Here is a 25,359-nt window from a genome sequence, read left to right as displayed (position 1 = left end):
CCGAGCAGCATACATAGCACACGCCCGTTGGGCATTTTGATCACAATAGCCGTACATCAACACGATATCGAGCTTTTCCGCAATTGGTAAACGGTCCATTTTAACACGGGTAATGTGTCACGAAGCAAATACCGCCCGCACTGGCGGAATGTTACGTGATACCACGTACTTATGTTTGTGACTATTACAGCGCCATCTATCACAAAGCGAAAAAAGTGGTCCATCTAAAACATTCACATTTCTTTACGTACTTTACGAATATGTAATAAAAATGGGGGTTCCTATTTTGAAGAAACACAGTTGATATCCGTTTGACCTATGGCAGCGCCATGTAGCGGGCCAACCATAGCGCCATCTGGTTTCCCCCTTCAAGCTAGACGAGTTTCGTTCTTTGTAGTTTTTTCGTTTGATGCTTATTTCGTGAGATATTTGGTCCGGTCGCCATCAATGGACCACCCTGTATACTACAGTGCAAAACGGAAGAGCGGAAGCCAACTTTCGCATGATTTTTCACTGCCAACTAACGTTTCTCTATGAAACTTTGACCATACATAGAATGAACTACTATAGTGTACTACAGAAGATAGTTCAAAGCAATATGCACTGAGACGGAAAAAAATGATGCTTCCCTGGACGTTAGAAACGGCGGCACATGGCACGTAATGATATGTGTGGTCACCATGCTCTGCAGCTCGCTCCACGCTGGCCACGAGGTTGGGAAAGAGTTCTCGGTTTAGGTGGATGCCTGCAACATGTCTCACCACTCACCATGGACAGAAATGAAGTCAGGGCCGAATGCATGTCTGAAAAGACGCACCAAGGGAAGGAGCAGACTATGTGACAACGTTGTCCAGCGACTGTATCGTGTTTAGTACGGCCATACAACAATATGCCTGCCCACACCATAACGCTTGGACTACCAAAACGGTCATGTTAGACAATTCTGGACGTAGCTTTACATGGCGGGAGGTGGAAACACGAAATGAACCCAGGTGCACAGTCGATCTCGGTCCTTTTCGTGTAGGTAGACATAAAGTTGCACGGGCGTATTGACCTCCAAAGCTTTGAACAAGGAACACTAGACGCTCAACTCTACTGCCCGTGCACGTCTTTTCAGGTGCGTATTCGCAGCTTTTTTAGGGATGACTAGCCTACCGCCAGCTGCGTAGGTCGCGTACACTGTATGGCCTTCAGAGATTTTTTTGTTTTTATTTAAGCTAATTGTTATACAGGGTGATTCAAAAAGAATACCACAACTTTAAAAATGTGTATTTAATGAAAGAAACATAATATAACCTTCTGTTATACATCATTACAAAGAGTATTTAAAAAGGTTTTTTTTTCACTCAAAAACAAGTTCAGAGATGTTCAATATGGCCCCCTCCAGACACACGAGCAATGTCAACCCGATACTCCAACTCGTTCCACACTCTCTGTAGCATATCAGGCGTAACTGTTTGGACAGCTGCTGTTATTTCTCGTTTCAAATCATCAATGGTGGCTGGGAGAGCTGGCCGAAACACCATATCCTTAACATACCCCCATAAGAAAAAATCGCAGGGGGTAAGATCAGGGCTTCTTGGAGGCCAGTGATGAAGTGCTGTGTCACGGGCTGCCTGGCTGCCGATCCATCGCCTCGGGTAGTTGACGTTCAGGTAGTTACGGACAGATAAGTGCCAATGTGGTGGCGCTCCATCCTGCTGAAATATGAATTGTTGCGCTTCTTGTTCGAGCTGAGGGAACAGCCAATTCTCTAACATCTCCAGATACTGTAGTCCAGTTACAGTAGCACAGTAGCAGTTTTCATCACTCGTGCTCGGCCGTCCAGAACTTTTCCCTTTGCACAAACACCCATTATCTGTAAACTGTTTATACCAACGTTTAATACACCACCTATGAGGAGGTTTAACACCATACTTCGTTCGAAATGCACGCTGAACAACTGTCGTCGATTCACTTCTGCCGTACTCAATAACACAAAAAGCTTTCTGTTGAGCGGTCGCCATCTTAGCATCAACTGATGCTGACGCCTAGTCAACAGCGCCTCAAGCGAACGAATGTACAACTAAATGAAACTTTATAGCTCCCTTAATTCGCCGACAGATAGTGCTTAGCTCTGCCTTTTGTCGTTGCAGAGTTTTAAATTCCTAAAGTTGTGGTATTCTTTTTGAATCACCCTGTATTGTTCACAAACTGCAACACCTTCTAAGCTTTTCACGCTCATTAAGACCACATAAGCGTGATCTTCGCCGAACATACTTCTGACCAAAAAGTGATTCCGGTAGCTCGAGTCCAAAATTTTTGTTAATCGTGCCTTTTGCTTTCCTGTGGAGTTTTTCCGTAACAACTTTCATCTCCTGATAAATATTTCCTTATATGTAACCGAGAAGTGAAATACCAGTTTTCATAAAATTTGCTTAAATTTTTTTTTTTTACTCTCTCCGTCCGAAGAGGCTTTGGAAGGCCCCTCGGTACCGACCGGCCGCCGTGTCATCCTCAACCCACAGGAGTCACTGGATGCAGATATGGAGGGGCATGTGGTCAGCACACCGCTCTCCCGGCCGTATGCCAGTTTCTGAGACCGGAGCCGCTACTTCTCAATCAAGTAGCTCCTCAGTTTGCCTCACAAGGGCTGAGTGCACCGCGCTTGCCAACAGCGCTGAGCAGACCGGATGGTCACCCATCCAAGTGCTAACCCAGCCCGACAGCGCTTAACTTCGGTGATGTGACGGGAACCGGTGTTACCACTGTGGCAAGACCGTTGGCAGAGTTACGTTTTTAACGTTTCCATATTTTTGTCAACCCCTGTAAATGCAACAGATGCTGTAATAAAACTCAAGTACTCATTTCACCCTAACGGAGCTTCTACGACAACATCTACATGACGTCTCTGCAATTCATACTTTAGTGTATGGCAGAGCGTTCATAGAGCCACCATTTCTGGGCCGTTCCACTCTCGAATATCACACGGAAAAAATGAACACCTAAATCATTCCGAGCGAGCTCTGATTTCCCCATGTCTCCCCATATACGTGTGCCATAGCAAAGTATTTTCGCATTCGGAGGAGGAAATTGGTGATCGAATTTCTTGAACGGTATCTCCGATCCGCTGTATTTTGCCACAGACGTTACGGGGGGGGGGGGGGGGGGGGGAGGTAAGTTGGGGGTGAGCGCGTGTGTTTGGGAGTGTTGCCTCCATCTGAAGATGCCTTGGGGTGCCCGGAATACACAGCCTACCGACAACGCCGACGTCGTCAAAACAAACTAATTATCCTTTAATACACCACTGTCTGGCTGTACGACCTTTAAGTCAGGTGTCTAACGACTGACGTCTGTTATCACTGATATAGCCCACACGAGCTACTGTAATACACTCAAGAGCTAAAGAAACTGGTACCCCTTACAACTGTCTAACATCGTGTAGCCCCCCCCCCCCCCCCCCTGGCACACACAAGTGCCGCAACATTACTTGGCATGGATTCGACTAATGCCTGAAGTAGTTCTGGAGGGAACTGACACCATAAATACTGCAGGACTGTCCATAAATCCCTAGTGGGTGGAGATCTCTTCTGAACAGCACGTTCCAATGGATCCCAGATATGCTCAGTAATGCTCCTGGCTGGGCAGTTTGGTGGCCAGCGGAAGTGTTTAAACTCTGAGAGCCCATCCCGATGATGTGTCGTTGAATGGTGTGCACGCTGACACTTTCTGATGGCCCAACATTGGAATCTGCTGCAATTTGCGGAAGGGTTGCACTTCTGTCACGATGAACGATTCTCTTCAGTCGTCGTTGACCCCGTTATTGCAGGATCTTTTTCAGACCGCAGAGATGTCTGAGATCTGATGTTTTGTCGGATTCCTGATATTGACGATATAGTCGTGAAATCGACATTTGGGAAAATCCCCACTTCAGCTCTACCTCGGAGATGCTGTGTCTCATCGCTCGTGTGCCGACTATAACACCACGTTCAAACTCACTCAAATCTTGATAACCTGTCCTTGTAGCAGCAGCAACCGATCTAACAACTGCGCCAGACTCTTGATCTCTTATATAGGCGTTGCCGACCGCATTACCGTATTCTGCCTGTTTACATATCTCTGTATTTGAATACACGATCCTATACCAGTTTCTTTGGCGCTTGAGTGTGTATGTTAACCAGAAGTAATGAACTTTTAAAGATAAAAAAGTTGAAACGAGAGTTTGTTAGAAGTCCTTTCGTGGCTCTGAGTAGAAGGTGTGATCTTTCATTTAGTGTTTCCTGCAGGATGGAATGAATTCCGGAAGACTTGGCTGTTCGAGCATTGCGGTGGCGCGTATGATGCAGACCACCAGAGTGAAGTAGGAAAGAGACAATTGATCAAGAAAAAACGTTTGAGGTAACAGAGAGCAATGTATTACAGTATTCAAGGGGTACTGAAGCTGTATGAAGCATACCCATGGCTTTTACCACAGCCATTCGTAAATTTGACACCGTTGTTGCACTATACAAAGAACTGCTACAGTATAGTACAGAAGGGTAGAAAGAAATGTGAAATGAGACCAACAGAAATGACACTTTATTCAAAGACAATAATTATATTAAACTTTAGTGGCAGATTAAAACTGTGCGCCGGACCGAGACTCGAACTCGGGACCTTTGCCTTTCGCGGGCAAGTGCTCTACCAACTGAGCTACCCAAGCACGACTCACGCCCCGTCCACACAGCTTAACTTCTGCCAGTACCTCGTCTCCTACCTTCCAAACTTTACAGAAGCTCTCCTGCGAACCTTGCAGAACTAGCACTCCTGAAAGAAAGGGTATTGCAGAGACATGGCTTAGCCACAGACTAGGGGATTTTCTTTATTTTACTTTTCACACGACGACTTTCGGGAAATGATTCCTTTTCCAAGCGCGTTTTTGTGTGTATTATGCCATTTCTATGTGATGTCGATGTGTGAGAGTCTGCTTCATTTCGTTAACTTTACTGCAGTATGTAAGAAACACGCGATTTTTAGTTGGTTGTCGATCTATTTGTAAAGTTAGTGGCGAAATTTAGAATTATCTGTACTTACAGTTTTCTTACGTTCCATTTGTGCAAAGTCTCACACACTCACTAAACATCACACACAACTTGCTGTAAACTTTACATATTGAAAATATCTTACACAAAGTAAACAGTTTCAAAGATGTTCCTTCAAGTAGTCAACATAGATAACTTTATAGGTCTTCCACAGAGCATGACATGCATTTTTACACAGGTTATTTAGCTTAACAATTTGGATCATAATTTACTTACATCGATTTTACAATTAGAAAATAGCAACACATACAAATACGCACAATTGTAAAATCGATGAAGTAAATTATGATAAATATTGTTAAGCCAAATAAGCTCTATACAAATGCATATCATGCTCTGTGGAAGACCTATAATGTTATCTATGTTGACTACTTGTAGAAACATCTTTGTAACTGTTTTCTATATGTAAGGTATTTTCGATGTGTAAAGTGTACAAGTTGTGTGTGATGCTTAGTGTGTGTGAGACTCTGCACAAATGAACCATAAGGAAACTGTAAGTACAGATTCTTCTAAATTTCGCCACTAACTTCACAAAAACATCGACAACCAAATAAAAATCGAGTGTTTAATATACAGGGTGAGTCCCGAAGATACGCAAATACTATGTAATTCTACAAGTAAAACTAAAGAAAAAGTTCGTATAAACATAGCTCCGCAAATGTTTAGTACAGAGTTACGGCTAATAAGACTTTCCCTGAAATTTAGCAACTTCTTTAACTTGAAGCCATCACGTAACTGTACGAGGTTAAAATAAAGCACGATTTCCATTTATTCCTCTGTTATTGGTTTTGTGAATCTAATAAAACATGACCCAGATGTGTATCTGGAGTAGTTTTCCAGAACATCCAGAGAAGCAAAGATTGTTATGCAAGTAAATTTGTTTACTTTCCGTTAAGAATGTAGAAACGTTTATGTCATTGTTGGCAACCGTTAGTGAGTTGTTTCAGTCGTTTCCTAACCTTGAAACGAGTTAGTTTTCTGTATTGTTCAGTGAAATAACGTAGTAACAACAGTATATTTAAGTGAAACCCCATAGTAACTGTTGTAGTTTGTAGATTATTTGTGAAATAGGGACGCCTTTTCAAATTTACGACAGATCGGTCGATTTAACACCAATGGATTTGTGTGTATAGGGATGGATGAAAGACTTAGTATATGAGGACAAAGTCAATACACGTGAGGCATTATTTGCCCGCGTTATGAATGCAATACACGAAGTTAAGAACAACCCTGTCCTGTGAAACGGAAACGAGCGACAAAATCTGTTCATACACGTGCAGCTAAATGCATTGAACTCGGTGGAGACATTTTTGAAGATTTATTGTGAATGTATTGTGAAACTGTAATAACGCTGTATGACGTCCTTAACACAGAGCTTCGTTTTTTCCGGTTTAACACGAATTCAAGTGTGCAACAGTATTATTAAAGACATATTCTCTGACATATTCATACAATTTCAGTTAAAGTTATTTGGATCATTTTTCCAAAATTAAATTCTCTACAACTTCTGTTGAAAACTTTTTGTAATTATCTGGAATTTAAAAAAACAAATTGTGCCAAGTAGTTAATAAATTAAAAATTTTACGAAATAACGTCTTTGCTTCTCTGGATGTTCTGGAAAACTACTGCAGATACACATCTGGGACATTTTTTATTCGATTCACGAGACCAATAAGAACAAAATAAATGGAAATCGTGGTTTACTTTAAGTTCGTACAGTTTTGCGATGGCTTGATATTAGCAAAGTTCCTAAATTTCAGGGAAGATGTTTTATTAGCTGTAACTAAACATCTGCGGACCTATGTTTATATGAACTTTTTTCTTTAGTTTTGCTTGTAGAATAACGTATTAATATATTTGCATATCTTCGTGAATCACACTGTATATTGCAGTAAAGTCAACTAAATGAAGCAGACTCTCACACATCGACAGCATCACATAGAAATGGCATAATGCGCGCAAAAACGTGCTTGGAAAAGGGAATCATTTCCTGAAACACGTCACGTGAAAAGCAAAATAAAGAAAATGGTGACTGGTAGCAGAAGGATTATTTATAAACAAACCTATTGTTTTCAGAGTCGCGGGCCTTCAAAAACTATTTATAATGGATCAAATCAAATTACCCAGGTTACATTCATCCAGTGTTAGAGAATGAGGGCACTTTGAAACTTCCAACAAACTTTACACGTAATTTCAAACTTTTCGAATATTTAATTAGTGCCAGTCAATAATCAGCAAATACTAAAGCATAATTCGGGTTTGGAGTCTTTAACCAAAAAGGTTAAAATACATGCTTAACGTCAGATACTTAATACGTTCATAAATTTGTAAAGTAATCAGATGTTGAAGCTCTTTTACAAATGGGAGTTCGATTTTTTCAAGACTTGCTGGTGGAGGTGGGGTAATCTTTGCTTCCTGGTCATATAATCAGAACATAATGTATATCTCCCTAAATTTATGGACAATTCCATTTTCGCCTACTCCTTCGCGGACGTCTGAATATCTCACATATACGTCACGTTTGTACACTGCCGTAAAAAATGCAAAACGCTGATTGTGTCATTGACACCTGGATATAATATGTACATAATGAAGGGTTCCAATGTTAGTGATTCATTTGTCACAATCATCTGCGGCCAGATGGCAGCCAAGAGACCTGTGTGCGCACCCTCTGTTTTGATTCTGGTGTCAGGAACTGTGCTAAGTTTATGGGTGAGCATTGCTTGCAACATTCATACTAGCGTGCAACTACGTTCCAGCGACGAGTGCGTACTCCTACTGAATACCTTCAGCGGGGTGTATTGTAAGCCTGTGGGAAGCTGGTTGGACGTACTGACAGGTTGCTGCACATGTTGGGCAAAATTTATCGGTAGCGTTAAGGCCCCGGGAATGGACAAAATTCCATTAGAACTACTGACAGCCTTGGGGAGGCAGGCCTCACAAAACTCAACCATCTAGTGAGCAAGATGTATGAGACAGGCGAAATACCCTCAGACTTCAAGAAGAATATATTAATTCCAATCCCAAAGAAAGCAGGTGTTGACAGATGTGAAAATTACCGAACTATCAGTTTAATAAGCTTTTGACAATGTTGACTGGAATACTCTCTTTCAAATTCTGAAGGTAGCAGGGGTAAAATACAGGAAGCGAAAGGCTATTTACAATTTGTACAGAAACCAGATGGCAGTTACAAGAGTCGAGGGGCATGAAAGGGAAGCAGTGGTTGGGAAGGGAGTGAGACAGGATTGTAGCCTCTCCCCGATGTTATTGAATATGTATATTGAGCAATCTGTAAAGGAAACAAAAGAAAAATTCGGAGTAGGAATTAAAATCCATGGAGAAGAAACAATTGTAATTCTGTCAGAGACAGCAAAGGACCTGGAAGAGCAGCTGAACGGGATGGACAGTATCTTGAAAGGAGGATATACGCTGAACATCAACAAAATCAAAACGACGATAATGGAATGTAGTCGAATTAAATCTGGTGATGCTGCGGGAATTAGATTAGGAAATGAGACACTTCAAGTAGTAAATCAGTTGTGCTTTTTGGGGAGCAAAATAACTGATGATGGTCGAAGTAGAGAGGATATAAAATGTAGATTGTTAATGGCAAGGAAAGCGTTTCTGAAGAAGAGAAATTTATTAACATGGAGTATAGATTTAAGTGTCAGGAAGTCGTTTCTGAAAGTATTTGTATGGAGTGTAGCCATGTATGCCGGCCAGGGTGGCCGATCGGTTCTAGGCGCTACAGTCTGGAACTGCGCGACCGCTACGGTCGCAGGTTCGAATCCTGTCTTGGGCATGGATGTGTGTGATGTCCTTAGGTTAGTTAGGTTTAAGTAGTTCTAAGTTCTAGGGGACTGATAACCTCAGAAGTTAAGTCCCATAGTGCTCAGAGGCATTTGTAGCCATGTATGGAAGTGAAACGTGTATGATAAATAGTGTGGACAAGAAGAGAATAGAAGCTTCCGAAATGTTGTGGTACAGAAGAATGGTGAAGATGATATGGGTAGAAGACAGAAGTAATGAGGAGATATTGAATAGAATTGGAGAGAAAGGAAATTTGTGACACAACTTGACTAGAAGAAGTGATCGGTTGGTAGGACATATTCTGAGGCATCAAGGGATCACCAATTTAGTATTGGAGGGCAGCGTGGAGGGTAAAAATGGTAGAGGGAGACCAAGAAATGAATACACTAAGCAGATTCAGAAGGATGTAGGCTGCAGTAGGTAGTGGGAGATGAAGAAGCTTGCACAGGATAGAGTAGCATGGAGAGCTGCATCAAACCAGTCTCAGGACTGAAGACCACAACAACAACAACAGTGTTGCTGCATTCAGCTTTGGTCTGTAGTACATTCCCACACATGTAGAAGGGGTTTCTGGTCATCCGCATAGCACTGACACATGGAGAGATTGATGCATTGAACGAGCAGCGGTTTACAATAGAACTTCACCAAGGGACGCAATCGGGTCACATGTTGCACTTGTTGTCACCAGGAACCACTGGGAATCGTCTGCTCCAGCAGGACAAACATGACGTGTACGGAGCTCGTGGTCTAGTGTCTAGCGTTGCTGCCTCTGGATCACGGGGTCCTGGGTTTGATTCCCTGCCGGGTTGGGGATTTTCTCTGCCTGGGGACTGGGTATTTGTTATCCTCATCATTTCATCATCATCATTCGTGACAGTGGCTAGATTGGCTTGTGTAAAAATTGGGACTTTGTACGGACGCTGATGACGGCGCATTTGAGCGCCCCCAAACCAATCATCATCATCATCGTCATCATCATCATCGTCATCATCATCATCGTCATCATCATCATCGTCATCGTCATCATCATCATCGTCATCATCATCATCATCGTCATCATCATCATCATCGTCATCATCATCATCATCGTCATCATCATCATCATCGTCATCATCATCATCATCGTCATCGTCGTCATCATAATCGTCGTCATCATCATCGTCGTCATCATCATCGTCGTCATCATCATCATCGTCATCATCATCATCGTCATCATCATCATCGTCGTCATCATCATCGTCGTCGTCATCATCATCGTCGTCATCATCATCGTCGTCATCATCATCGTAATCATCATCATCATCATCATCATCATCATCGTCTAACATTACTTTGTCTCCGGCCAGGACTCGACGGAAGAGTGGGATGAGGCTGTGTTGTCTTCAGGGATGAGAGTAGGTTCTGACTGTATGCGAGTGATGTACGCACACATGTACAGCGTAGCCTTGACAAACGATCTATCCCATTCGCCTGGGCACACAGGTCCCATTTCCAGGCTTCACAGTGTGGAGGGAGTGAGGCATCTGTTGAAACTCGCTCACACGTTTGGTGTTTCTGCTGGGTGAAGTAACCAATGCCCACTACAGTGCTACTGTCACTTCTTCGACAGGAAGGTGATGTGCTTTTTCAGCAGGACAATGCACGTCTTCATATGGTTGCTGTGACTCTTCGTGGTGTTCAGGCAGCAAAATCACCATATCTCTCCCCAGCTGAAGATGTACATGACATGAGAAGCCGGAACCATTGCCAAACTGCAAAAAAGGTGCAAGGTGCTAGGGAACAATCTATCCCAGGGTACCATTCGTCACGTTTACGAACATTTACATGCGACAATACACACCTGCGTTGTCGCCAGAGAGGCCTGCGCTGTGTATTGTTGCGACTGTTGTGTCTGTACTTACACAATGATAGACTGTGTCACCTCACTTGGAAATAAATTTACCTCGTCCTTAGGGTGTTGCATTTTTTTCGGACACTGTATGTATTTCACATGTAAAAGGCAGTGAAATGTAAACGAGACGGATGGAAAAGTAAGTAAACTGTTTATTGTTTCAAAAGTAATCGCCATAACTGTTAATACACTACTGGCCACTAAAATTGCTACACCAAGAAGAAATGCAGATGATAAACGGCTATTCATTGGACAAATATATTATACTAGAACTGACATGTGATTACATTTTCACGTAATTTGGGTGCATAGATCCTGAGAAATGAGTATCCAGAACAACCACCTCTGGCCGTAATAACGGCCTTGATACGCCTGGGCATTGAGTCAAACAGAGCTTGGATGGCGTGTACAGGTACAGCTGCCCATGCAGCTTCAACACGATACTACAGTTCATCAAGAGCAGTGACTAGCGTATTGTGACGAGCCAGTTGCTCGGCCATCATTGACCAGACGTTTTCAGTTGGTGAGAGATCTGGAGAATGTGCTGGCCAGGGCAGCAGCGGAACATTTTCTGCATCCAGAAAGGCCCGTACAGGACCTGCAACATGCGGTCGTGCATTATCCTGCTGAAATGTAGGGTTTCGCAGAGATCGAATGAAGGGTAGAGCCACGGGTCGTAAAACATCTGAAATGTAACGTCCACTGTCGAAAGTGCCGTCAGTGCGAACAAGAGGTGACCGGGACGTGTAACCAATGGCACCCCATACCATCACGCCGGGTGATACGCCAGTATGGCGATGACGAATACACGCTTCCAATGTGCGTTCACCGCGATGTCGCCAAACGCGAATACGACCATTGTGATGCTGTAAACAGAACCTGGATTCATCCGAAAAAATGATGTTTTGCCATTCGTGCAGCCAGGTTCGTCGTCGAGTACACCATCGCAGGCGCTCCTCTCTGTGATGCAGCGTCAAGGGTAACCGCAGCCATGGTCTCCGAGATGATAGTCCATGCTGCTGCAAACGTCGAACTGTTCGTAGCCGGCTGGTGTGGCTGAGCGGTTCTAGGCGCTTCAGTCTGGAACCGCGTGACCGCTACGGTCGTAGGTTCGAATCCTGCCTCGGGCATGGATGTGTGTGATGCCCTTAGGTTGGTTAGGTTTAAGTAGTTCTAAGTTCTAGGGGACTGATGAACTCAGATGTTAAGTCGTGCTCAGAGCCATTTGAAGCCATTTGGTCGCAGGTGATGGTCCAAAAACGAACAGTAATGCTCTGCATTGACGGTCTGCCGTGGAGGAACGTAATGTGTTAGGATAACATCATCACCGACGTATACAAGAATCACCATAAGTGCGTCAGAGCTCCAGTTTGGTGAAAGTTATGGTGATTTTTGTGTACGGCTTTGATGGTGTCATCCTAACGCATTACGTTCCTCCACGGCAGACCGTCAATGCACAGCATTGCTGTTCGGTTGCGGCCAGCGCTGCGTGGAGTATCAGATGCGAGATAAATGGCCGGTGCGACTGTGGAGATCCAGGGCGCGAGATGTCGGCCGCTCCCCCAGCTCTGGGTGGGACGGACGGACAGATTGGGGACAGGCACCCCCCTGTCCCACTTCGTGTCGTGGCGTCGCTTTCAGGCGGCGGTCGGCCGATGTTAGGCGATACGCTTATCCGCCGCTGGCCACGCGAGCAGATGCGAATCTGGCGGTGGCGTTTGTCTAGGCTGGGTCGGCTAATGGAGACCCCGGCGCTCTCTTGCGGTGGGCTGCATTCGTTACCTGCAACCGCCGCTGCCAGACAGCCGGGTGTTTTAGACAGAGCTGTCCAGAGCTCTCCCTCCTGTAGTCGCCCGTCGGCTGTGTGACGTCACCACCAGTGGGCCAGCCGCGGCACTGCATAGGTGCGTATTACACTGCAAAAGATCTCTCTCAAACCTCCGTTAAAAACTGGTCAGTGGAACGAAAATATAAAGTTGCAAATATTTACTTTTCATTCATTCTGCGACTAGTTTCGGACCGAGACCCATTTTCAAATCATAATAAAATAGTCGAAAATGGAATTTCCGAAGATGTCAAAAGATGTCTTTGGAAATGCCATTTTCGACTATGTTATGATGACTTGAAAATGGGTCTCGGTCTGAAACCAGTCGCAGAATGAAGAGTAAAATTTTGGACTGGTTCTTCGTTCCACTGATTAACAGAAGTTGCTGATCCAAGCTACTCCAGCGTGCTGGAAGTTCGTAAAAACTTGTCAGGTATGTGGCGGCTAAAGTAAATTTGATATTTCTGACTAGATTGTAATGGTTAATGTTGTTGTTGTTCTTGTTGTGGTCTTCAGTCATGAGACTGGTTTTTATGCAGCTCTCCATGCTACTCTATCCTGTGCAAGCTTCTTCATCTCCCACTACCTACTGCAGCCTACATCCTTCTGAATCTGCTTAGTGTATTCATCTCTTGGTCTCCCTCTACGATTTTTACCCTCCATGCTGCCCTCCAATACTAAATTGGTGATCCCTTGATGCCTCAGAACTTGTCCTACCAAACGATCTCTTCTTCTAGTCAAGTTGTGCCACAAACTCCTCTTCTCCCCAATTGTATTCAATACCACCTGATTAGTTACGTGATCTACCCATCTAATCTTCAGCATTCTTCTGTAGCACCACATTTCGAAAACTTCTATTCTCTTCTTGTCTAAACTGTTTATCGTCCACGCTTCACTTCCATACATGGCTACACTCCATACAAATACTTTCCGAAATGACTTCTTGACACTTAAATCTGTACTCGATGTTAACAAATTTCTCTTCTTCGGAAACGCTTTCCTTGCCATTGCCAGTCTACATTTTATACCCTCTCTACTTCGACCATCATCAGTTACTTTGCTCCCCAAATAGCAAAACTCCTTTACTACTTTAAGAGTCTCATTTCCTAATCTAAGTCCCTCAGCATCACCCGATTTAATTCGGCTACATTCCATTATCCTCGTTTTGCTTTTGTTGATGTTCATCTTATATCCTCCTTTCAAGACACTGTCCATTCCGTTCAACTGCTCTTCCAACTCCTTTGCTGTCTGACAGAATTAAAATGTCATTGGCAAACCTCAAAGTTTTTATTTTTTCTCCGTGGATTTTAGTTCCAACTCCGAATTTTTCTTTTGTTTCCTTTACTGCTTGCTCAATATACAGATTTAATAACATCGGGGATATGCTACAACCCTGTCTCCCTCCCTTCCCAACCACTGCTTCCCTTTCATGTCCCTCGACTCTTATAACTGCCATCTGGTTTCTGTACAAATTGTAAATAACCTTTCGCTCCCTGTATTTTACTCCTGCCACCTTCAGAATTTGAAAGAGAGTATTCCAGTCAACATTGTCAAAAGCTTTCTTTAAGTCTACAAATGCTAGAAACGTAGGTTTACCTTTCCTTAATCTTTTTTCTAAGATAAGTCATAGGGTCAGTATTGCATCACGTGCCCCAATATTTCTACGGAATCCAAACTGATCTTCCCCGAGGTCGGCTTCTACCAGTTTTTCCATTCTTCTTCTGTAAAGAATTCGCGTTAGTATTTTGCAGCCATGGCTTATGAAGCTGATAGTTCGATAATTTTCACATCTGTCAACACCTACTGTCTTTGGGATTGCAATGATTATATTCTTCTTGAAGTCTGAGGGTATTTCGCCTGTCTCATACATCTTGCTCACCAGATGGTAGAGTTTTGTCAGGACTGGCTCCCCCAAGGCTGTCAGTAGTTCTAATGGAATGTTGTCTACTTCTGGGGTCTTGTTTCGCCTCAGGTCTTTCAGTGCTCTGTCAAACTCTTCATGCAGTATGGTTAATAGTGTTTAATAATGGTTTATTTCTTATCTCATGGCGTGGTAATTGTTAATTTCCTTTGCGAGGATGTGCCACAGTTTACTTTATTTAAAATTCTTCGTAAAACATGGTTCGTAGTGGAGTTGAATATTTCGTAACATCTTTTTCTCTTTAACTTTCGGGGATTAATCAATGAATAATCCTTACGCACGTTCTATCCAAATTAAATTTTGCTCTCCTGACTTCGGTTGGACACCATTCAGTCATTTCTGCGTAATAATAATATCTTTTTTCGCTCAGCATCCGGTTCTTTTAGTGTAGCTTTGTTTTTCCTGTTCGTTATACACTGAAGAACCAAAGAAACTGGTACACCTGCCTAATATCGTGTAGGGCCCCCGCGAGCACGCAGAAGTGCCGGAGTACAGCGTGGAATGGGCTCGACTAATGTCTGAAGTAGTGCTGGAGGGAACTGACATCATGAATCCTGCAGGGTTGTCCATAAATCCGTAAGAGTACGAGGGGGTGGAGATCTGAACAGCACGTTGCAAGGCATCCCAGACATGCTCAATAATGTTCATTTCTGGGGAGTTTGGTGGCAAGAGGAAGTGTTTAAACTCAGAAGAGTGGTGATGGAGCCACTCTGTAGCAATTCTGGACGTGTGGGTTGTCGCATTGTCCTGCTGGAATTGCCCTAATCCGTCGGAATGCACAATGGACACGAATGGATTCAGGTGATCAGACAGGATGCTTACATATGTGTTACCTGTCAGTCGTATCTAGACGCATCAGGGGTCCCATATCACTCCATCTGTTTACGCCCCACACCATTACAGAGTCTCCTCTAGCTTGAACAATAGTCTCAAGTTGACATACAGGGTGTATGGATTCATGAAGTTATCTCCATACCCGTTAGGTCCATCCGCTCTATACAATTTGAAACGAGACTCGTCTGATCAGGCAACATGTTTTCAGTCATCAACAGTCCAACTTTAGTGTGGACGGGACCAGGCGTAAAGCTTTGTGTCGTGGAGTCGTCAAGGGTACACGAGTGGGTCTTCGGATTCGAAAGCCCATATCGATGATGTTTCGTTGAATGGTTCGCACGCTGACACTTGATGGCCCAGCACTGAAATCTGCAGCAATTTGCGAAAGGGTTGCATTTTTATCACGTTGAACGATTCTCTTCAGCCGCCGTTGGTCCCGTTCTTGCAGGATCTTTCTCTGGCTGCAGCGATGTCGGAGATTTGATGTTTTACCGGATTCCTGATATTCACGGCACACTGCGCCAGACACTTTCTGTCTCATATTGGCGTTGCCGACCGCAGCGCCGTATTCTGCCTGTTCACATATGTGTGTATTTGAATACTCATGCCTATACCAGTTTCTTTGGCGCTTCAGTGTATGAAGTTCGCGCATGAATGACACTATTTGCATATAGGGACCTGATTCAAATGGTTCAAATGGCTCTGAGCACTGTGGGACTCAACATCTGAGGTCATCAGCCTCCTAGAACTTACAACTACTTAAACCTAACTAACTTAAGTACATCACACACATCCATGCCCGAGGCAGGATTCGAACCTGCGACCGTGGCAGTGGCGCTGTTTCGGACTGAAGCGCCTAGAACCGCTCGGTCACCGCGGCCGGCTTAGGCAACTGGGGATCTGGCATTCCACTGGATCCGCTATTCTGTTTATATGAGTAGAGTGTAACTGTGACCTATTTCTGTCCTGGTCCATATTAATTTTTTTGATACCATCAAAGCAATCGTATTGTACCTTTATATTAGTTTGATCTAAACTGTCTATGTTTGAGGTAAACTGTGTTATAATTTTGGTTACTCGAGCGACCAGTTGTTCGGATATCGCCGTTTTCTTATTCTCCACTCTTGATATAATTGATTTTCGTGGTTCGGGAGTATTCTCTTAATGAGGAGATATTGGTAAATTTATACTTACCAAAAGCGGACTTGGATTTGGCATAGTCTTTGTTTTGGCCTTCTATGACGAACAGTTGTCGTGAATCTGTACTGAATACTCTTTACGGGGAGAACTCTTTCTCTGAATCCCATTTACTCCTACCAAGATTCCCTGCCACAGCAGCATAGGGTCTTTTGTTTACATATCCTTCAGCTTCCTCAGAGGAAATATTGTATGTAACTGACGCTTTCTTAATGTCTTGTTGTTTGAAATACACTGGGCAAGACTTATCTCTCGATGTGTGGTGCCCTCTACGGCGGACGCAGCACGTTATTTCAATTATCCAATGAGCTTACTCACGGTTCCCTCCAAAGTGACTGCATCGAGTCCGTAAGTGACATTGATTACTAAGATGGCCAGACCGAATGTAAAGTGTAACATTACACTTCATGAAACTTCCTGGCAGATTAAAACTGTGTGCCGGACCGAGACTCGAACTCGGGACCTTTGCCTTTTGCGCGGAAGCGCTCTATCATCTGGATTACACTTCGTGCCATATATTGTTACATATTTTGATAGGAACTGAGATGTGAATGTGACCACACACGTTTGCCGAGGTATGTAGTTCGTTGTTTCTAAATTACTTATTCTCTTGATCATTCTGCATACATAGGTGACTGTAATTGTAGATTGAATAGCGCGTTTCAACTCTAACTCCGTTCATTCTGGATCTACATTTCTGATCTTCATTTACATACACTCGTGGAAATGGAAAAAAGAACACTTTGACACCGGTGTGTCAGACCCACCATACTTGCTCCGGACACTGCGAGAGGGCTGTACAAGCAATGATCACACGCACGGCACAGCGGACACACCAGGAACCACGGTGTTGGCCGTCGAATGGCGCTAGCTGCGCAGCATTTGTGCACCGCCGCCGTCAGTGTCAGCCAGTTTGCCGTGGCATACGGAGCTCCATCGCAGTCTTTAACACTGGTAGCATGCCGCGACAGCGTGGACGTGAACCGTATGTGCAGTTGACGGACTTTAAGCGAGGGCGTATAGTGGGCATGCGGGAGGCCGGGTGGACGTACCGCCGAATTGCTCAACACGTGGGGCGTGAGGTCTCCACAGTACATCGATGTTGTCGCCAGTGGTCGGCGGAAGGTGCACGTGCCCGTCGACCTGGGACCGGACCGCAGCGACGCACAGATGCACGCCAAGACCGTAGGATCCTACGCAGTGCCGTAGGGGACCGCACCGCCACTTCCCAGCAAATTAGGGACACTGTTGCTCCTGGGGTATCGGCGAGGACCATTCGCAACCGTCTCCATGAAGCTGGGCTACGGTCCCGCACACCGTTAGGCCGTCTTCCGCTCACGCCCCAACATCGTGCAGCCCGCCTCCAGTGGTGTCGCGACAGGCGTGAATGGAGGGACAAATGGAGACGTGTCGTCTTCAGCGATGAGAGTCGCTTCTGCCTTGGTGCCAGTGATGGTCGTATGCGTGTTTGGCACCGTGCAGGTGAGCGCCACAATCAGGACTGCATACGACCGAGGCACACAGGGCCAACACCCGGCATCATGGTGTGGGGAGCGATCTCCTACACTGGCCGTACACCACTGGTGATCGTCGAGGGGACACTGAATAGTGCACGGTACATCCAAACCGTCATCGAACCCATCGTTCTACCATTCCTAGACCGGCAAGGGAACTTGCTGTTCCAACAGGACAATGCACGTCCGCATGTATCCCGTGCCACCCAACGTGCTCTAGAAGGTGTAAGTCAACTACCCTGGCCAGCAAGATCTCCGGATCTGTCCCCCATTGAGCATGTTTGGGACTGGATGAAGCGTCGTCTCACGCGGTCTGCACGTCCAGCACGAACGCTGGTCCAACTGAGGCGCCAGGTGGAAATGGCATGGCAAGCCGTTCCACAGGACTACATCCAGCATCTCTACGATCGTCTCCATGGGAGAATAGCAGCCTGCATTGCTGCGAAAGGTGGATATACACTGTACTAGTGCCGACATTGTGCATGCTCTGTTGCCTGTGTCTATGTGCCTGTGGTTCTGTCAGTGTGATCATGTGATGTATCTGACCCCAGGAATGTGTCAATAAAGTTTCCCCTTCCTGGGACAATGAATTCACGGTGTTCTTATTTCAATTTCCAGGAGTGTACTTTACTTACATTTACTATACTGACGTTTACATACTCATCTAGATTTACATGATTGCTTACTGACGTGTTCTATGGTTTGGTATGTATGCTACCATCTGTTTTTGATGTAGTGGGTTGTCATCCATAAACTTGTTTGCGACCTTTCTCGTTGATAAATCAATCTGAATTCTGTTTTTTCCCACAATCTTAAGAATCGTGATTTTCTGCTTGTACTCAGAATCTAAGGTAAGTAGTGATGGCTATCGATCTTCCACCATAATCGAGTCCATCAACATGAGGTGGCAAACGTGAGGAAGCCAAGGAGGTGGAAACGTGGGTTCTGCTATGCCAAGACTGCTTGGTAGCTACAACAGGAAAACACAATTAATTAGCGGGAGTACAAAATAAGAAAATATTTATTACTTAACTTTGCTGTAGTCCATTGTTGACAATTATGGAAGACGCGACTAGACTAAGCGTCTGTAGAATGACATAATTTACAAGTTACAAATCTTGCAGTGACGAATCTCTCGTAATCCTGAATGTCGAATCCGGTGAATTTGAAGACTAACTTGGAGCTGGGCTGCAAAGACTTGATGGCAGCAATGACTGAGCTGCAGACGACGACTGACTTAACATTGGCGCCGGCTGACCACTGAGCGCGGCTACGAACTGTAGACTGGCACAACTGCACTACTCTCCTGCTGCACATTAAGTGGCCTAGCGGTGCCTCGCAACGAGCATAAGTCCCTCAACAAATACATAAAATGTACCTGCTGCATCATTATGATGCACTGATCATACATTAGCTGTAAATTTGTTTGTGAAGGATCTTCCCTTGATTTATTACTCTTTTCTTGCGTAAGATGTATGCTAACTGAGTTCCCGCCCAGTCTCGTAGTCAAAGGCCCTGTGTAGCCGCCTGTTTTGCGAACTGCTTATGCGGCACGGAGCGTTGTTTACTCGGCGTGGCTAGCGCACACCGCCACCGCGGAATAGGACGATCGCAGGCAAGGGAGTCAGAGCACCGGAATCGGACTGATCTAGTATTTCCACTGCCTGCTGAAATGACGGATTGGACTGCTTAAAAATTTGTTCTCTGAGTTTGACATCAGGGACATTGTACGCGATCGCATCACACAACATGACATCTGAATATAAAGCACCGTAAGCACATTTGATTTGCATTTCCTTGTCGTACCTCGCAAATCTGTTACCCACTCGCGATGAGATTGTTTTGAACGTTTTTTGGAATTAAACAATTGATACCTAGCTGCTAGCACATTCACTTGTTGGTGATAATTCACTACTGGCCATTAAAATTGCTACACCAAGAAGAAATGCAGATGATAAACGGGTATTCATTGGACAAATATATTATACTAGAACTGACATGTGATTACATTTTCACGCAATTTGGGTGCATAGATCCTGAGAAATCAGTACCCAGAACAACCACCTCTGGCCGTAATAACAGCCTTGATACGCCTGGGCATTGAGTAAAACAGAGCTTGGATTGCGTGTACAGGTACAGCTGCCCATGCAGCTTCAACACGATACCACAGTTCATCAAGAGTAGTGACTGGCGTATTGTGACGAGCCAGTTACTCGGCCACCATTGACCAGACGTTGATGAGAGATCTGGAGAATGTGCTGGCCAGGGCAGCAGTCGAACATTTTCTGTATCCAGAAAGGCCCGTACAGGACCTGCAACATGCGGTCGTGCATTATCCTTCTGAAATGTAGGGTTTCGCAGGGATCGAATGAAGGGTAGAGCCACGGGTCGTAACACATCTGAAATGTAACGTCCACTGTTCAAAGTGCCGTCAATGTGTACAAGAGGTGACCGAGACGTGTAACCAATGGCACCCCATACCATCACGCCGGGTGATACGCCAGTATGGCGATGACGAATACACGCTTCCAATGTGCGTTCACCGCGATGTCGCCAAACACGGATGCGACCATCATGATGCTGTAAACACAACCTGGATTCATCCGAAAAAATGACGTTTTGCCATTCGTGCACCCAGGTTGCTGTTGCTCTCTACAGACATAAATGGTTTGACGGACAGGGTGGCACCAATTTGTGGTTGTTTGCTGATGGTGCCATGGTGTACCGTAAGGTTTCGAAGTGGAATGACTGCAGGAAAATACAAGACGACTTGCACAATTTGTGGTTGGTGTGATGAATGGCAGCTAGATCTAAATGTGGAAAAATGTAAGTTATTGCGGGTGAGTAGGGAGAACGAACCTGTAATGTTCGGGTACGGTATTACTACTGTCCTGCTTGACGCAGTCAAGTCGTTTAAATATCTGAGCGTAGGGATGTGAGGCGGAACGAGCATGTTTGAACTGTGGTAGGGAAGCCGAATGGTCGACTTCCGTTTGTTGGGAGAATTTTAGGAGAAAGTGGTTCACCTGTAAAGGAGACCGCATATAGGACGCTGCTGCGACCTATTCTTGAGTATTGTTCGAGTGTTTGGGATCCGCAGCAGGTCGGATTAAAGTGAGAAATGGAAGCAATTCAGAGGCGAGATGCTAGGTTTGTTACCGGTAGGTTCGAACAACGTCCAAGTGCTAGGGAGATGCTCCGGGAACTCAAATGGGAATCTCTGGCTGGAAGGCGGCGTTCTTTATTAAGAAAATTTAGAGAACCGATATTTGAAGCTGACTGCCGAGCGATTCTACTACCGCTAACATACATTGCGCGTAAGGATCACGAAGATAAGATTGGAGAACTTAGGGTTCATACGGAGGCATCCCCCCCATGAACCATGGACCTTGCCGTTGGTGGGGAGGCTTGCGATACAGATGGCCGTACCGTAGGTGCAACCACAACGGAGGGGTATCTGTTGAAAGGCCAGACAGCTTCTTCATCTCCCAGTACTTACTGCAACCTTCATCCTTCTGAATATCCTTAGTGTATTCATCTCTTGGTCTCCCTCTGCGATTTTTACCCTCCACGCTGCCCTCCAATGCTAAATTTGTGATCCCTTGATGCCTCAGAACATGACCTACCAACCGATCCCTTCTTCTGGTCAAGTTGTGCCACAAACTTCTCTTCTCCCCAATCCTATTCAATACCTCCTCATTAGTTATGTGATCTACCCATCTAATCTTCAGCATTCTTCTGTAGCACCACATTTCGAAAGCTTCTATTCTCTTCTTGTCCAAACTATTTCTCGTCCACCTTTCACTTCCATACATGGCTGCACTCCAAACAGATACTTTCAGAAACGGCTTTCTGACACTTAAATCTATATTCGATGTTAACAAATTTCTCTTCTTCAGAAACGCTTTCCTTGCCATTGCCAGTCAACATTTTATATCTTCTCTACTTCGACCATCATCAGTTATTTTGCTCCCCAAATAGCAAAACTCCTTTACTACTTCAAGTGTCTCATTTCCTAGTCTAATTCCCTCTGCATTACCCGACTTAATTCGACTACATTCCATTATCCTCGTTTCGCTTTTATAAAATCTGCAGGTACTATCTTATCGACTTTAAATTATGAGTACGATAGTAGAAGTACTTTTGAGAATGCGGTATATTTCGGCAAAACACTTATTGGTGTCGATGATCCAGCAGTTAAATAAAATGTAAGTTGAATAACAGGGAAACAATACATTCCTACTTCACATAATTCGTTATGAACAACAACATAACTCGCGAGATATTCACTTCCAAATGCGTACTACGTGTTCACTGTAGAAACGGTGGAAATCCCACAAGTTCACAAGTTGCCACTGCGAAGTATTTCTATCTCTCGCGAAGACGCGCAAACCACTCCACTCTCCAAGTCCTACCGCCGACTTAACGTCCAGCCTTGTCCGTGTCCTGTCCCGAATCCCGTACTCCGTATTCCTCTCCCGAACTCGCTTCCATCCAGTCTCCCCATTCACGAGTGCTGTGATTGTTCAAAAATGTGTGTGAAATCTTATGGGACTTAACTGCTAAGGTTATCAGTCCCTAACCTTACACACTACTTAACCTAAATTATCCTAAGGACAGACACACACACACCCATGCCCGAGGGAGGACTCGAACCTCCGCCGGGATCAGCCGCACAGTCCATGACTGCAGCGCCTAAGACCGCTCGGCTGATCCCGAGCGGCCGCTGTGCTTGGCTAGAGCGCTCGCGCAATGTCTTCATGCCAACACACCCACACAAACATAATGAAACACATTCGAAGTACTGCATTTACATTTAAATAACTTGAAACTAAATAAATATTCCTAAGGCTGGACCATAAACACGCTCTAACACACATTATTAGATACATAAACAAATTAAACAAACACATATCAAAGGAATAGAACAAAAGGTAGGCCAGTAGCTTAATGTCTCTGTGCTTTCTATAACACAGTAAATATTTAACGAATTTCTTCATGAATAGTATACAGGGTGGTCCATTGATCGTGACCGGGCCAAATATTTCACGAAATAAGCGTCAAACGAAAAAACTACAGAGAACGAAACTCGTCTAGCTTGAAGGGGGAAACCAGATGGCGCTATGGTCGACCCGCTAGATGGCGCTGCCATAGGTCAAACGGATATCAATTGCGTTTTTTTAAAAATAGGAACCCACAATTTTTTAATTACATATTCTCGTAGTGCGTAAGGAAATATGATTGTTTTAGTTAGAATACATTTTTCGCTCTGTGATATATGGCGCTGTAATAGTCACAAACACATGGCTCACAATTTTAGACGAATTGTTGGTAACAGGTAGGTTTTTTTTAATTAAAATACAGAACGTAGGTACGTTTGAACATTTTATTTCGGTTGTTCCAATGTGATACATGTACCTTTGTAAACTTATCATTTCTGAGAACGCATGCTGTTACAGCGTGATTACCTGTAAATACCACATTAATGCAATAAATTCTCAAAACGATGTCCGTCAACCTCAATGCATTTCGCAATACATGTAACGACATTCCTCTCAACAGCGAGTAGTTCGCCTTCCGTAATGTTCACACATGCATTGACAATGCGCTGACGCATGTTCTCCGGCTTTGTCGGTGGATCACGATAGCAAATATCCTTCAACTTTCCCCACAGAAAGAAATCCGGACACGTCAGATCCGGTGAACGTGCGGGCCATGGTATGGTGCTTCGACGACCAATCCACCTGTCATGAAATATGCTATTCAATACCGCTTCAACCGCACGCGAGCTATGTGCCGGACATCCATCATGTTGGAAGTACATCGCCATTCTGTCACGCAGTGAAACATCTTGTAGTAACATCGGCAGAACATTACGTAGGAAATCAGCATTCGATAAAATGGGAGCCAATTATCCTTCCTCCCATAATGCCGCACCATACATTAACTCGCCAAAGTCGCTGATGTTCCACTTGTCAGCGCCATCGCGGATTTTCCGTTGCCCAATAGTGCATATTGTGCCGGTTTACATTACCGCTGTTGGTGAATGATGCTTCGTCGCTAAATAGAACGTGTGCAAAAAATCTGTCATCGTCCCGTCATTTCTCTTGTGCCCAGTGGCAGAACTGTACACGACGTCCAAAGTCGTCGTCATGCAATTCCTGGTGCATAGAAATATGGTACGGGTGCAATCGATGTTGATGTAGCATTCTCAACACCGACGTTTTTGAGATTGTCGATTCTCGCACAATTTGTCTGCTACTGATGTGCGGATTAGCCGCGACAGCAGCTAAAACACCTACTTGGGCATCATCATTTGTTGCAGGTCGTGGTTGACGTTTCACACGTGGTTGAACACTTCCTGTTTTCTTAAATAACGTAACCATCCGGCGAACGGTCCGGACACTTGGATGATGTCGTCCAGGATACCGAGCAGCATACAGAGCACACGCCCGTTGGGCCTTTTGATCACAATAGCCATACATCAACACGATGTCGACCTTTTCTGCAATTGGTAAACGGTCCATTTTAACACGGGTAATGTATTACGAACCAAATACCATCTGCACTGGCGGAATGTTACGTGATGCCACGTACTTAGACATTTGTGACTATTACAGCGCCATCTATAACAAAGTGAAAAAAGTGGTCCAACTGAAACACTCATTTCTTTACGTACTACACGAATATGTAATAAAAATGGGGGTTCCTATTTAAAAAAAGAAACGCAGTTGATACCCGTTTGACCTATGGCAGCGCCATCTAGCGGGCCGACCATAGCGCCATCTGGTTTCCCCCTTCAAGCTAGACGAGTTTCGTTCTTTGTAGTTTTTTCGTTTGACGCTCATTTCGTGAAATATTTGGCCCGGTCACAATCAATGGACCATCCTGTATATCGGATATAAACAAAGACATAGATGAATAATATGTTTATAAACGTGCTGCTACCGTTTCTTCGTGTAACTCTGGAGTACTTAAGGCCTGACGCCATCGATAGTAATCGGCCACTTTAACCTCCAACAACTCGTGTACTATTCAAGTTACATGTCTGTAATTTATACCAATTTAGGTTTACATTAATAGCTTTCTATAGACACGTAGATGGACGAAATCGGATGAACCGTTTACATTTAGGAAATTCGTTGGTGGGTGTTCCTTTATCGTCAGATGCTAAACTTTAAACTAATAAAGATATTGAAAACCTGATTACACAATGAGAATCGTCGTGCAAATAATAGTAATGTGTATGTTTCTTTTTGAGGTATCACGATTCATTTGGCTAGTATTAATTTGTATACAGACTGTGA

The 25,359-nt window shown here is 44.4% G+C and overlaps 1 protein-coding gene, 1 non-coding gene and 1 pseudogene across 2 annotated transcripts in view; 1 reads left to right on the top strand and 2 right to left on the bottom strand.

The window, feature by feature from the left end:
- The window catches only part of LOC124719088, a 327,538-nt gene that overhangs the window by 3,892 nt on the left and 298,287 nt on the right, over nucleotides 1-25,359 (top strand). The window lies entirely within an intron of this gene.
- On the bottom strand, nucleotides 2,649-2,766 carry LOC124719228 (annotated as a pseudogene).
- On the bottom strand, nucleotides 4,607-4,681 carry Trnas-cga. The gene has a single exon. It is a non-coding gene; the product is annotated as a tRNA-Ser (tRNA).

The sequence above is a fragment of the Schistocerca piceifrons genome, chromosome 10 (genome assembly GCF_021461385.2).
Source record: "Schistocerca piceifrons isolate TAMUIC-IGC-003096 chromosome 10, iqSchPice1.1, whole genome shotgun sequence".
NCBI classification, from domain to species: Eukaryota; Metazoa; Arthropoda; class Insecta; order Orthoptera; family Acrididae; genus Schistocerca; species Schistocerca piceifrons.
The sequence above is the reverse complement of the archived record's forward strand: the minus strand, read 5'-3'. Positions and strand labels throughout refer to the sequence as shown.